Raw genomic sequence first — 12,835 nt, 5'->3', positions numbered from 1 at the left:
TCTCCCTCTCCCCTGAAGACGCTCAGTCTGAAGAAGGGTCTCGGCACAAAACGTCACCCATTCCTTCTATCCAGAGATGCTGCCTAACCTGCTGAGTGACTCCAGCATTTTGTGTCTATCTTAGCGGAAGGAGAGATGTGAACACCAAGCCACTGAAAGTAATGGCCAAGCAACCAGAATCATGAGGGGCAGAGATAAGGTTGATGGTCGAGAGATGCTTGCAGTCCCGCTGAGTTACTCCTGCATTTTGTGTCCATGAAAGATTTGCAAATGCTGGTTTACACCAAAGATAGACACAAAATGCTGGAGTAACTCAACAGGTAAACAGCATCTCTGAATAGAAGGAATGGGTGACGTTTCAGGTCGGGTGAAAAAAAAGATAACAATAGTTCATAGTGATAGCAGCAGAATTAGGCCATTTGGCCCATCAAGTCTACTCTGTCTTTCAACCATGGCTGATCTATCTTCCCGCTTAACCCCATTCTCCTGCTTTCTCGCCATTAACCCCATCACCAGTACTAATCGATAGGTCACATTCATATATTAAAAATAATTGAGACAGGCACACTTTATAATCTTGTTAATGCAGTTCTTGAAAACACCACAGCCACACTGGCACAAACATAACGAGTGCAAAAATGGGTGACGTTTCGGGTCGAGACCCTTCTTCAGACTGAGAGTCAGGGGAAAAGGAAATGAGATACAGAGAGATATAGAACAAATGAATGAAATATGCAAAAAAAAGTTATGATGGTAAAGGAAACAGTGCACAATTCTCATCGGAGAGAGGTCTCTTTCTTCTATGCTGTACAGTTTTCTGGAAGACAATATGCAGAAGGGCCCATTGCCACATGCACAGTTTTGAGGAATTATAAGAAGAACAGATGTTGCAATTCCTAACATCAAAACCTGTGAGCAAAGTTCACATAAACTCTGGCAGTGGCTTCTATTAAGGGAAATGTGTTCAAGGTCTGTGGAATGGAAATTTACTGGAGTACTGAGTAATCCAAAAAGAGGCAAAATAAAAGCCTTTGAGAAGGTCAATTCTCGATCAGCCAGACGAATTATGCAATACTGCCAAAGGAGCCAGCGTTTGCTTCTAATTTTACTTCTTCATTGATACTTTTCCTGAATCAATGTATTGTCCCCTGTCTATTTTTGTTGAAAGCAGCTCGCATTTAAATCAAATATCCCATTAGGATAACTTAAGTAATCCTGTAGAAACCAGCAGCATAGTCTCTGCCTAGTATATCTCAACACTCTACTGTATTCTAACTCATAAATAAAACAATTTCCAACTACTTTGACTACTGTGAATGTGTAATACTGCGTTGAGTGTAATCAGCCCACGTCGAAACAAAACATCAGGAACCTGAGTTTGTCTTTCACGTTTGACAAATTCTTCTTCTTGCGATCACAAAGAGCACCAAATAATTCACAGACACAAAACAGAGTAAGACCGCCTTTAAAAGTAACACAAAGTACTGGAGTAACTCAATGGGTCAGGCAGCATCTCTGTGGTGTTCCATGGATGCTGTCTGACCCGCTATGTTACTCCAGTATCTTTTTTTGTGTGAACTGGCATCTGCAGTTCCTTGTTTCTGGCCTTTAAAAGTGATTGCTCATTTTCTTTTATTATGTTCTTTAAATATATCTGTGCAAAAGCCAAGGTGTCAGAAATATGTAAATCCCAATGCAAAATAACCGAAGGATGATTTTATACAAACTGGTTTCATGATACTTTCCAACTGCTCTGTCTGGGTTATTTCCTGCGTTTTAACCAGTTGTACGGAGCAAATTGTTCCGTTTCATGTTCTGCCGGCCTTTCCCTGTTATTAGCATGGACTGACTAAGTAGCTCTTTAGAAAGGACCTGTTGCAACGTGGTTGTTAAATACAAAATAGGAATTAGCAGAAAAATCCATGCTGATTCATATGCCAAATCTATCTATTTTTAATATGGAACTGGGTGGACATTTGAAAACGAATGAGAAAGTAGGTTAACAGACAACAAGTGTGAACATCCGGATGATCGATGGTTGGCATGGACTTGTTGAGCCGAAGGGCCTATTTCCGTGCTGTATCTCTTAATAAAAAGTAAAATAAGCAACATTTTGAAAAGAACAGGAGTGAGGAAAATAATTGCAAAGACAGAAAGACTTGTGTTTGCAAAGCGTTTCACAATCCCTCAGATGTTCCACATGACTTTATGGTCAATTAGGTATGTTTTGAAGTGTAGTCATTGCTGTAGTGTAGGGAATATGGCAGAAAATTTATTGTTGTCATCTCTTATAAACAGCAGTGTGAATGCAGTAAGATGACCTTTAGTTTGTGAAAAATGGACACAAAGTGCTGGAGTAATTCAACGGGTGAGACAGCATCTCTGGAGAACATGATGAAACATCATCTATCCATGTTATTCAGGGATGCTGCTTGACATGTCGAGCACTTTGTCTTTCAGTTCCTTGTGTAGATCGTTATCGAACACTGGGTATAAGAGTTTGGCCAGGATAAATCCCCTGCTCTTGGTCATAGAGTCATACAGCATGGAAACAGGTCACTCGGCACTACTCGCCTAGACCGACCAACATGCCCCATCTACACTAATCCCTGCTTTTGGCCCATATCCCTCTAAACCTACCCTATCCATGTACCTGTCTAAATGTTTCTAAAACGTTGTGATAGGGTGGCATGGTGGTGCAGCGGTAGAGTTGCTGCCTTACAGTGCTTGCAGCACCAGAGACCCGGGTTCACTCCCAACTACGGGTGCTGTCCGTACGGAGTTTGCACGTTCTCTCCATAACCATGTGGGTTTTCTCTGAGATCATCATTTTCTTCCCACACTCCAAAGACGTACATGTTTGTAGGTTAATTGGCTTAGTATAAGTGTAAATTGCCCCTAGCGTGTGTGTAGGGGGGTAGTGCTAATGTGCGGGGATCGCTGGTCGGTGCAGACTCGGTGGGCCGAAGGGCCCGGTTCCGTACTGCATCTCTAAACTAAACTAAAAACCAAAGTACCTGCCTCAACTACATCCTCTGGTAGCTTGTTCCATAGAGCCACCACCCTTTGTGTAAAAATGTTACCCCGCAGTTTTCCATGCTCCTCTTCATAGTGCCGTGCGACCATCACCTAATGAGGCTGATAGATGGGCTGAGTGGCCTCCTTTGTGTGGTATGCTTTTGCCTGTCAGCCCTTGACGGATCAGCCCTGGCAACTGAATGTAAAATCAAAATACCGCAGATGCTGAAAATCTGAAATAAAAACCAACTCCAGGTTTTACTCAGCAAGCCGTGCCAGCATCCGTGAAGGGGTGAGCCAGAGATGGCATTTCAGTTTGATGAACAGTTGGAAAATAAATAATTTTTATGTGGCAAAGAAATAGGGAGCAGGGCTGCCGAGAGAGACTGTGAAGGGGATCGCTGATGACTGCAGAAAGGTTTTGACTAAATCACTTCCCACTTACATCCGATTTCGTGCAGCTTAAAGTCTATGCTGAGGGGCAACAGGAAAAATTGCAGGCGGGCCATGGAGTGCTGAGGTCCCTGTCACACGCTGGGACCGAGATAATGAAATGATAAGAACAGGTTGGAGAGGCCAGGAGTGGATTCTCCTGAGCCCAGGATATTAAAGGTAGAACTAATCGAAGCACTTAAGATGATTAAGGGATTTCGTAGGATGGATAAAGCAGGACCATTTCCTCTGATGTAGGAGAATAAAACAGACAGCCATTAGAGAATTAGTGTTCAGGGGTTTGTCAGTAAGTACGTCTTCACACACAGGAGAGTGGATGTTGAGAACTCTGAGCCCTGAATAAGATCGGGCAAGAATTTTTAATTTCAATATTGAGTTTGTTAGATTTTTGCTGGGCTATGCACTTCAAGTCAAGTGTTTTATTGTCAGTAGACAAAAGTGCTGGAGAAACTCAGCGGGTGCAGCAGCATCTATGGAGCGAAGGAAATAGGCAACGTTTTGGGCCAAAACCCTTCTTCAGACTGATGTAGGGTGGGGGGAGGGGTGGAGGGGGGGGGGGGGGGGGGAGAAGAAAGGAGAAAGGAAGAGGAGGAGCCAGCGGGCGGAGGGAGAGCTGAGAAGGGGAGGAGACAGCAAGGGCTGCCAGAAATTGGAGAAGTCAATGTTTATGCCGCTAGGGTGCAGACTGCCCAAGCGGAATATGAGGTGCTGCTCCTCCAATTTCCGGTGGTGCTCGCTCTGGCCATGGAGGAGGCCCAGGACAGAAAAGTCGGATTGGGAATGGAAGGGGGAGTTGAAGTGCTGAGCCACAGGGAGATCAGGTTGGTTAATGCGGACCGAGCGGAGGTGTTCGGCGAAACGATCGCCAAGCCTACGCTTGGTCTCACCGATGTTGATCAGCTGACATCTAGAGCAGCGGATGCAATAGATGAGGTTGGAGGAAATGCAGGTGAACCTCTGTCGCACCTGGAACGACTAGAAATGACTTTATTGTCATATGATAACAGACTCCATAAGCTAAGATACTGTCTGATTCACCTCCACCTCATTGCGGACATTGGACTTTGTCGATGGAACTGGTGCGTTGCAATGCTGAGAACTGTATTCTGCACTCTGTATCTAACCCCTTTGCTCTACCTATTGTTAGAGTTAGAGGAACATGGAACCAAAGGAGTTGAAAGCAAAGAAGAACTTGTGGGAGAGTCCAGATCCATCGAGCATGGTCTCAGAGTATTGGGGTGATGGTGCCCATGTAAGACTGAGATGAGGGAAACTGCTTCTCTCAGAGAGCTCTGAGTCTTTACAAAGTCTTGCCCTAGAGAGCAGAGAGCAGAGTCCTTGGGTATATTTAAGGCTGATATCAGTATCTGGGGGGAAATCATAGGTTGGAGGGGAAGGGTAGGAGAGAGGACTTGAGGAATGTTGGATGAACCCTGACCTTCGGGATGATGGAGGAGAGATGAGAGACTCAATGTCCTACTCCTGTTTCTATCTCTTATTGGTCTATGGTCTTGTGACTTTAGATCATGTTTCCTGCTCTCCTGAGAAGCGTGCAAGATCAGTTACTGACAGAGTTGGCAACAACATCAGAGGCCCCTCACCCATGCTCGCATTGGCAGCAATTCCATCCATGGCTTCATTTGGTCCGAGAGCGTTGCAAGTGGGAAATATTTTGGAATTTAAGTTTTGCTAGTGTTTTGCCAACTGCGTGGAACTCAGATCTGCCATTACCCCATCAGATGGCACTGCCACCACATGGTGCCTGTTGGGTGGTTACAAAGGCGAGGGTCTTGGCCAGCACAGTGTGGAGCTAGTGCTGCTGCCTCACACTTCCAGGGACATGGGTTCGATCCTGACCTCCGCTTGTGCTTGTACCCCTATTTACATGTTTTCTCTCTGGCCCTTGTTGACTTCCTCTGGGTGCTCCAGTTTCCCCCAACATCCCAAGGCAGCACAGCTGCATTAATTTGTGGTCTTGGTGCAGGCTTTTTGTGAGAAGAATGAAAGGAGAGTTGAGGGTGGCATGGTGGTGCAACAGTAGGTTGCTGCCTTACAGCGCCAGAGAGCCAGGTTCAATCCTGACAACGGGCGCTGTCTGTATGGAGTTTGTACATTCTCCCCGTGACCTACATGGGTTTCCCCTGGGAACTCCGGTTTTCTCCCACACTCCAAATACATACAGGTTTGTAGTTTAATTGGCTTCTATAAAAATTGTAAAGTGTCCCCAGTGTGTAGGATAGTGCTGGTGTAGAGGAATCACTGGTCGGCGCAGACTCGGTGGGCCGAAGGGCCTGTTCCCATGCAGTATCTCTAAATTAAATTAAACTAGACTAAACTGATGGGTACATGGGGGAAAGATTAAATTACATTGTACCGGAATATCAGGCGGGGGAAATGGGATTCAGGGGATTGCTTCCTTGGTTGCTAGTATGGAAATGTTGGGCTGAAGGGCCTTCTCCTGTTGCTATGTGCAATCTAGTGAGGCCAGCCAGATACTAACCTTTCAAATGTAACTTTATAAGGAGGCCGATGTAAATATCAGAGATCATGTTCATTTCTGGCTGTCCATCTGAATATGGAAACACTTGACAGGGCAGATCCCCCTCTGTAGTTTCCTCTTCTTTACCTATGTTTTGGTTTATATTTAGTTATAGTTTAGTAATCTCACAGCAAGCTACAGTGAAAAGCTTTGTTATCCAATTAAATCAGATAATATTACACACAGATGCAACTAAGTACAATCGAGTAAAGGGAAATATACAAAGTGCAGAATATACTTGTAGCATCTCAGTTCTATGCCAGAGTCCAAGGTATGCAGTGGGTAGAGATGAATCAGACAGTACGCTATCTAATGGAAGGAAGGTTCAGAAGCCAGATAACAGAGGGGAAGAAGCTGTTCCTGAGTCTGATGGTACGCACTTTCAAGCAAAGATCCTATAGCGAGCAAGATGGTCCACTCGACGAAAAAGACATAGTACGGTCATGGGCAGATTCATGGGTAATTTTCGTAACCGGCTTCCGTCTCCGCACCAAAGATCCCATAGGATACTAGTGCGGTGACGGAAGTCGGTTACGGAAACATCCTCGTAAAAATAAAAGTTACTTGGGAAAGATCGTCTCCTCATTTTTAGAATTATAATTTATTAACACAAACTGTTCCCCCGCAACGTTGATTACACTGCTGATTACGCTGATTACACGTATACTTAGGTTGTTTAAAAATTTTAGCCTTTTCTTAAGAAATGTTAATGCTGTTCAGTGTTTTTTTTTCTTTACATTTTAAACAGATGTCTCCGAAGAAGAAATGCAAAATTGTCAATTCAAATGCCCAGCAAAAGAGACTGATTTAGACAGCATTTGCAGAAATTATCCGAATTTGAACTACTCCAAATGTGATGATCTACAGGACATTCTTAATGGGAAAGTAGTGGGCAGAAAGGCATGTCATGCATGATTTGAAGAGCAAAAACTTGTAGTTTACAATGCCAAAATTGAAAAGTTGAACAGAGTTGCTTATTGGTTACACTCTGAGGAGTATGATGATTGCAACTGATTATGATATGCCAATGTACCAGCTAGCAACTGATCTTCTCCATAAAGACTTGGTCTTTTGCTAGAAATTGTAATTTCTTTACCTGTCTGTTACAGACTTACAACATATAATACAATAATATTAAAGTTCTGATCTTGAGAATATCACATTTTTGAATTTTCAAGGCAGTCTGGGTGTTTATGACTATTTCCGTCACAACGGTCAATTTTGTAATTAGCTACAATTAGGTAATTAACTAATTATATGCTTTAATTTCAGGTCGTCCAAGTAAGATGTTTCATATTTGTTTCAGAATGCTTCAATCTATAACAAATTTCATTCAATTCTCTTAATTTTTAAGAAAGTTATGGGCTTTCGACTGTCCTCGATCACAGCTTTTGTGTTAAGTCAATGGAAAAGCGATAGGGAACAAGATGCTAATTTCCAAGTATGAAAATTACCATAACTTTTTTAATATTGAAGATATGAAAGTGAATTAGGTATCAAATTAAAGTTCTTTTTATGCTTTATCTGATGGGATAAATTACAGGCTTGATTTTTTAAATCTCAAAACTCTGTAACATTCCGACTTAAAGTGAATGTTTTGTGGTTAGGTTTAGTTTTCACTTGTCTTCCTTCTAACTTGCTGCCTGTTGATGTTTTCAAACTTTTCTTCCCACAGCTGCCTTCCTGTTCCTTCTTGACTGTCTTATGAGTCAACCCATTGTGTCACCTGCGGCTGCTGAGGTGGCCAAGAGGCACGGGATGGTTGTTTGTCTTCGTAAATGGATAATGGATGTTACACATAAAAAAGGAGTTGGCTCAGGGTGCATGACTGAGTATTATCTGTGTTGTTGAGGTCAAGCATGTTTACAGCTGACCCGGGTGGAAGGAATGTGGTTGATTCATGTGTCCTATTTTGGTGGTTAATGTCCGATACTCCTTGCTCCATGGAACTGCAGGATGTTTTCAAACCCATCTTGGTGAAGCTACCCACTGTAGATTATACTATATTCATGTATTGAGAGTCAACCTTCAGATGTCACGTTGGAACATAGAACAACTTTCTGTCATGGGGTAGACTGACTCCCCTTTCCCCTCCCCCCTATCCCCAATCTTTGCACATTCCCAATCCTGGTCATTCCACTCGTCATTTTAATATTATGTTTCATGTATCTTGTGTTTTATGACTGTTGGCAGACCAATTTCCCTCCTGGGATTAATAAAGTCTATCGTATTGTATTGTATCATATCGTATCGTAAAACACCGCACAGGAACAGGCCCTTCGGCCCACAATGTTCGTGCCTATCTAAAACCATGCCCCATCCATGCAACCTTGCCTCTCTCACCTTAACTTTGCAATAAAAACCCTTTTCCCTGGGTGGAAATGTCAAAGTCTGGAGAGCATAGCCTTAACGGTATGATACGATAGAACTCTATTTATCCAAGATCAATTTCCCTCCTGGTTTAAGAAAGAACTGCAGATGCTGGAAAAATCGAAGGTAGACAAAAATGCTGGAGGAGCTCAGCGGGTGAGGCAGCATCTATGTAGAGAAACTCCTCCTCCCATTCCAAATCTGACTTTTCTGTCCTTGGCCTCATCCATTGCCAGAGTGAGGCCCAGCACAAATTGGAGGAGCAGCACCTCACATTTCGCTTAGGTAGTTTACACCCCAGCGATATGAACATTGACTTCTCTAATTTCAGATAGTCCTTGCTTTCTCCCTCCTTCCCATCTCCCCTCCCCCTTCCCACCTCTCCCACAAGCCTACTGTCTCCGCCTCTCCCTTTCTTCCCCCCACTGACATCAGTCTGAAGAAGGGTCTCGACCCGAAACATAGGTACAAAATGCTGGAGCAACTCAGCGGGTCAGGCAGCATCTCTGGAATATGAGGAATGGGTGATGTTTCGGGTTTCAGACCGCCTTTCAGACTGAGCTATGAAGTCTGAAGAAGGGTCTCCACCAGAAATGTCGCCTATTCCTTCTCTCCATAGATGCTGCCTCACCCGCTGAGTTCCCCCAGTATTTTTGTCTCCCTCCTGGTATAAACAAAGTGCTGTTGTATCGTATCATTAAGTCTCTGCTCTCTAGACTTTGACATTTCCACCCAGGGAAAAAATGAGTTTCTCAATTTGGAACAATATTGCACAGGAACAGGCCCTTCGGCCCACAACGTTCGTGCCTATGTAAAATTATACTATCGAATCTGCCTCCACTACCACCCTTGGCAGCGCTTTCTTTCCATTTGGCATATAAATTCATGACAAGGTTAGGTTTAAAAATCATGCTATATTGTGAATTCTTGTGTGAATGGGATCAGTTTGTTATTTGTTACTTGGATACTTAGGCTGGTTAAAAAAATTAGCCTTTTCTTAAGAAATGGATGAATGTTTAGATCTAGTAATTGGATTTAGATGAATTTAATTGATTAGATGAATTTAATTGATTTGATGAAACTGATGAATATGAATTTTTTGCTGTGTAAAAAAAAACCATGCCCCCCCACATGCAGTTTTGCTCCTCTCACCTTCAGGCTTTGCACTCTGGTATTTCTACCCTGGGAGAAAAGGGTGTTATTGCACTTTGAGTTTCCCAACACTAATACCTGAAGGGTGCGTCTAATGTTCACCCCAATGAACAGTGGGCGAGCTATTATGTAACTCTCAGCTCGGAGCTAAGAACATTCCACAGATTATTTAATCTGGTGATCACATGAATAGCAAAAGAATGGAAATAATCGCCAGTTACACTCGATTACACTGGCGATTATTCCCATTCTTTTGCTACTCATGTGATCACCAGATTAAATAATCTGTGGAATGTTCTTTAATCCAATATCTTCCAAATATGTCAACAGTGACACACTGCAAAGTAAGAACATTATTTCTGCTGCGGTAATAATTCTTTTAATTAAAGGAAATGATAGATGAAGAAAACTCATCCACTCACTATCCCATTCAATGACCTTTGTGTCTAGTTTTGTTTTCATGCATTCATGAATAAATATTTCTCCTCTCTTTGGCACAATTTGCCCTTTAGTTCTGCTTTTTTTTAAAAAACCATCTTTTATTTCCATACAGCAGAGAAAATTGCCGTGGGGGCCAAGTCAGTGGATATTTTTTAGGCAGAGATAGACAAATTCTTGATTAGTGCGGGTGTCAGAGGTTATGGGGAGAAGGCAGGAGGATGGGGTTAGAAGGGGGAGATAGATCAGCCATGATCTATGTCCGCATCGCCCAGCGATCACCCGTTGACAGTGGTTCTATCCTGCACACTTCACAGACCTTTCAGCAACTAAGTTACAGGGAAAGGTTGAACAAGTTAGGGCTTTATTCTTTGGAGCGCAGAAGGTTAAGGGGGGACTTGATAGAGTTCTTTAAAATGATGAGAGGGATAGACAGAGTTGACGTGGATAAGCTTTTCCCACTGAGAGTAGGGAAGATTCAAACAAGGGGACATGACTTGAGAATTAAGGGACAGAAGTTTAGGGGTAACATGAGGGGGAACTTCTTTACTCAGAGTGGTGGCTGTGTGGAATGAGCTTCCAGTGAAGGTGGTGGAGGCAGGTTCGTTTTTATCATTTAAAAATAAATTGGATAGTTATATGGACGGGAAAGGAATGGAGGGTTATGGTCTGTGCGCAGGTATATGGGACTAGGGGAGAATACGTGTTCGGCACGGACTAGAAGGGTCGAGATGGCCTGTTTCCGTGCTGTAATTGTTATATGGTTATATGGTTATATGGTTACAGACAATTTACAGAAGCCAATTAACCTTGATGGGCCGAATGGCCTAATTCTACTCCTATTCCGTACGATCTGATGACCTGATGAAAATTGACAACCAACCACAAATATTCTTTTAGCAGTTCCTTGAGATCCAGGGTGGAACATAAAACACAACCATGCAAGCCCGTTGGCCCATCATGTGCTAAATTAAAGTAATCTCCTCTGCCTGCATATGAACCATATCACTCCATTCCATGCACAATCATGCGCTCTTAAACGATCACTTTCATATCTGCCTCCGTGACTTGCTTCCTCTGAGAGTTAGGATATCTAAGGGTTACCTGGGGCAGGGTAGGTATTTGTAACACAGACAGTATTTGCTACCTAGAATGTCCTGCCAGAGGAGGTGGTGGAATTGAATACAATTTCTACATCTAAGGGGCATTTAGACAGAGACTGAAATTGACAAGGTGTGGAAGGGCTAGAAAATAGGTGCAGTAGGAGGCCATTCGGCCCATCGAGCCAGCACCGCCATTCATTGTGATCATGGCTGATCGTCCCCAATCAATAGCCCGTGCCTGCCTTCTCCCCATATCCCTTGATTCCACTAGCCTCTAGAGCTCTATCTAACTCTCTCTTAAATCCATCCAGTGATTTGCCCTCCACTGCCCTCTGTGGCAGGGAATTCCACAAATTCACAACTCTCTGGGTGAAATTTTTTTTCTCTCACCTCAGTCTTAAATGGCCTCCCCTTTATTCTAAGACTGTGGCCCCTGGTTCTGGACTCGCCCAACATTGGGAACATTTTTCCTGCATCTAGCTTGCCCAGTCCTTTTATAATTTTACATGTTTCTATAAGATATACCCCCTCATCCTTCTAAACTCCAGTGAATGCAGAATTAGAATGGAAAAGAAAACACTGGCGTGGACACAAGGGGCCGAATGGCCAGTTTCTGTGCTGTGTTGTGCCTCTATATTCACATGACATCAAGTACTGGGAGATCAACAAACGGCTTGGAGATTAAGGACAGATAAACTGATGAATAAGAGGGCAGAGGGCAGGGATAATTGGACACCAATACAATCTAATAATAGACCACACAGGCACGAGAGGCTAATTAACAGCCAGCATTGCTGAAATGTTTTGCAGATCCTTGTCCATTAACTGATGGGCTTCCTGTTATTGCAGAATGAGGCTCATCTAAGGTAATGATTTTTATAAATAATCAACCCAGTCATCTTATGGGAGATAGACACCAAATGCTGGAGTATCTCAGCGGGACAGGCAGCGTCTCTGGAGAGAAGGAATGGGTGACGTTTGGGTCAAGCCACTTTTTCAAAAGAAGGGTCTTGACCCATTCCTTCTCTCCAGAGATGTTGCTTGTCCCGCTGAGTTACTTCAGCATTTTGTGCATATCTTCGAAGTGAACCAGCATCTGCAGTTCCTTCCCACACATATGATGGGGGGAACTGAGAGAAAAGATAGTAACTATATGGCTGCCGACTGCAAATAAAAAAATCTGACTGTGGGTGCTGGCCGTACGGTGTTTGCACGTTCTCCCTGTGACCGCGTGGGTTTTCTCTGGGTGCTCCGGTTTCCTCCCACATTCCAAACACACGTAGGTTAATTGGCTTCTGTAAATGGTCCCTTTTATGCCCCTGTCTGTCCCACTTAGGAAACCTGAACAAGAAACCTCTGGAGACTTTGCGCTCCACCCAAGGTTTCCGTGCGGTTCCCGGAGGTTGCAGGTGGTTGCCGGAGGTTGCAGGTAGTGGAAGCAGGGAGGGAGACTGACAAAAACCTCCGGGAACCGCACGGAAACCTTGGGTGGGGCGCAAAGTCTCCAGAGGTTTCCGTTCAGGTTTCCTAAGTGGGACAGGGGCATAAGTGTGTAGGATAGAACTACTGTGAACGGGTGATTGCTGGGCGGCGCGGACTCGGTGGGCCGTGGGACCTGTTTCCACACTGTATCTCTAATCTAAACTAAACTAAACTAAACTAAAATGTGTCAGTCTGGTGGTGAAATCTCGCAGAAGGTGAGAACAGTTGGAAAGGATGGTGGCGAGGAACAGGAAATGGTGAGTTAAGAGCAGACGAAATG

This window comes from Amblyraja radiata, chromosome 27, assembly GCF_010909765.2.
Source record: "Amblyraja radiata isolate CabotCenter1 chromosome 27, sAmbRad1.1.pri, whole genome shotgun sequence".
In the NCBI taxonomy this organism is placed as follows: domain Eukaryota; kingdom Metazoa; phylum Chordata; class Chondrichthyes; order Rajiformes; family Rajidae; genus Amblyraja; species Amblyraja radiata.
This window is presented reverse-complemented; position numbering follows the sequence as displayed.